The 2815-nt window shown below is 47.2% G+C and overlaps 1 non-coding gene across 1 annotated transcript; it reads right to left on the bottom strand.

Moving 5' to 3' along the window:
• Positions 1 to 1821: 1821 nt before the first annotated feature.
• Positions 1822 to 1903, bottom strand: trnas-gcu (transfer RNA serine (anticodon GCU)). The gene has a single exon. It is a non-coding gene; the product is annotated as a tRNA-Ser (tRNA).
• Between the last annotated feature and the right edge of the window lie 912 nt (positions 1904 to 2815).

The raw sequence follows: 2815 nt of genomic DNA, 5'->3' as shown, positions 1-2815 counted from the left end.
GAACGCAGTAGATGTGCAAATGCGGTCATAAAGGCAAGCACAAACACTGAATCTTTGCTATTGTTACTTTTAATCGCGCATCTCATGCTGTTGCAGGCACCCTCTCTGTATAATGCCCTCTTGCCACGGCACAAGTCCTTGTGGGGTGTTAAAAAACTCAGTAAAGTCTTTCCTTATAGTTTGGGCAGCCCGGGATGCTCTGGCTCCTGACAGTCTCCCTGTGTCCTGGAGATTGCAGTCTGCTTCCACCTGTCTCCTCCACTCTCCCCGCAGCATCCCCCCATTAGCAGAAGTCGAGTCGGCAAAGTTTTCCGGGAGGTATCTCACTGCTGGATCATTTGCTGCGTCTGTGCAGGAAAGGTAGTTGTGGAGGGCAATACTGGCCTTGACAATATCCACGGCCTTATCAGGCCTGCATTCCATCGGCCGACCAAGAATTCGCCATCTTGCTGTAAGGATGCCAAATGCGTTTTCAATAACTCGCCGGGCACGGCAGTGGCGGTAATTGTAGATCCGCTCCTTCATCGTGAGGTTGCGATCTAAACAGATACACAAAAATTATTACTATTATTATTGTTTACCGTCACTATCAAGTTTCATTTATTGCATACAGAGACACTTACCTGGAAATGGACGCGAGAGGTTCACAAGCAGGGGGAATGCAGCATCTCCCACAAACACATGTGGAGTCTTGATGGTCGTGCCGGGAAGACAAGCAGGTGGTGGTAAAGGAAGCTGGCCATTCTTGAGAGCGGACCCAAAGTTGCTCTTATCAAAAACTCCTCCATCGCTCTCTTTGCCATAGGCACCCACGTCGACCATGGTAAATCTATGTCGCGCGTCACACACAGCCAACAAAACAATGGAGTGCTGACCTTTGTAATTAAAGTAGTCACTTCCTGCTCTTGGAGGTGCTTTGATTTTCACATGTTTTCCATCTATAGCCCCAACACAATTTGGAAAATTCCACAGCCTCCAAAAGTCCACAGCTATGTCGGCCATCTGTGTCGGTGATGGAAAGGCCACAAACTCGTTGTGCAGGGCAAGCCAGATGGCCTTGGACACTTCGGAAACAATATTACAAACTGTTGTCAGTCCCAATTTGTAGCTGGCGACACTGGCCTGTGAGCTCCCAGAAGCTAATATGCGCAGTGTGACTGCCAATCTCTCCTGGATAGAGATGGGAATGCTGTGTGTGGGTGCATGCTGGATGAACGGCGTGATCCGACGGACAAGGTCGTCAAAACGTCCGGCCGACATCCTGAAATAGCTAAAGTGCCTCTTGTCATCCATCTGCCGCATCTGTTGCACCAGGACTCTGTACTCTCCCTGCTCGACTCTTGTTGCATTGAGTGGCCGGACGTGCCACCTACGTTGCCTTTTTCTCGCAAACTCCGTGCATAGCAGCAACAACTCCTCTTCTTCTTCATCCTCTTTATGCATGTTCGTCTCCTCATCCATCTGCATTAACAAAGCTGCAAAATCCATAATGTCAACTGCTGTACCTTCCTCTGTTCCTCTGTTCGCAAACACTGGAGGTGGGCTGTGTGTGATGTTGTTCCTGTTTGGTGTCTGGTGACGTGCGCTGCAGTGGGCGGGCCGTATGAGGAGTTCTGCAGACACACGTCTCGCGGAGTATGGTACCTCAGTGCGGAAAAGACTTTTTTTTTTGTGTCTCTTACCACCCGTGGAGTGCGCTCTCCGCCCTTTGTCTCGCGGAGTATGGATCCAGCTTTACTGTCCAAACTGTCTTAAGTTGGAATGTTTATGACACCATCAACTGATGATGCTGTGTCAGGACGTTGACCTTAAAAACTGAAACGACGAGGATGGGATTCGAACCCACGCGTGCAGAGCACAATGGATTAGCAGTCCATCGCCTTAACCACTCGGCCACCTCGTCTGTCTGATTAACATGTGTTCACGGCTTCGAGCGAAAATACGCTGCAAAACTTGAACAAGGTCACAGCTTTTGCCTTAAACATAAGCATCTTGACAAACTTTGACAAACATTGAAGGCCAGTTTTTGGAGTAGTTGTTTGGTTTCTCCATTGTACAGATCAGAGCATGCCTCACTGCACTGGACTGCATATATCCAGGGGTGGACTGCATGTGTCCAGGGGTGGACTGCAAATATCCCGGGGAAGCACTGCATATATCCAAGGGTGGCAGTAACAGTATTACAAATACTCAAGTTACTGTAATTAAGTAGTTTTTCTGGGTACTTGTACTTTATTTTTAAGCCAGTACTTTTACTTGTACTTAAGCACAAATGTAACAAAATAATGTACTTCGCTATTTTTAACATCACAATTTGTTACTGAGTACACTTATTATTTTGAATAATGACCGGCCTTTTCTTAACCAATAAAGATACCAGTTACAAACTGACCAACATGGCCGACATTTGACTGACTGACAGACAGTCCGTCCTATGACAGCCAGGTGCACAGTCACTGAAGGGGACATCTGATTGGACCCTTGGACCTGATATAAAAACCGTGTGGCGCGAACGACGGTCAGACCCTCCTTCATCAGCTTATGAGAGGTAAGACGCGGTTTGCTCCTCCTGCTCGTTGTTAGCTTCCTAGCTTAACATGTTCATGCTGATAATGTTGCTACATGTTTAAAAACGTGTCATACATTGGTGTTATTGTGCAGTGTGGAGATAATGTGGATGTGCTGTGTGTATTTGTCCAATAACCTGCTCTGCTGTGAGTCTAATGGTTGGCCTGTTTAACATGTGCTGCTGTTTCAAATGTGCTGAGCTCTGTTGATGGAATGTTCTGGAAGAAATGTCTCTTAAAGCTCTTCT

The sequence above is a fragment of the Parambassis ranga genome, unplaced genomic scaffold, assembly GCF_900634625.1.
Source record: "Parambassis ranga unplaced genomic scaffold, fParRan2.1 scaffold_22_arrow_ctg1, whole genome shotgun sequence".
NCBI lineage: Eukaryota > Metazoa > Chordata > Actinopteri > Ambassidae > Parambassis > Parambassis ranga.
Note: the sequence above shows the minus strand (reverse complement) of the source record. Positions and strands in the feature narration are given on the sequence as shown.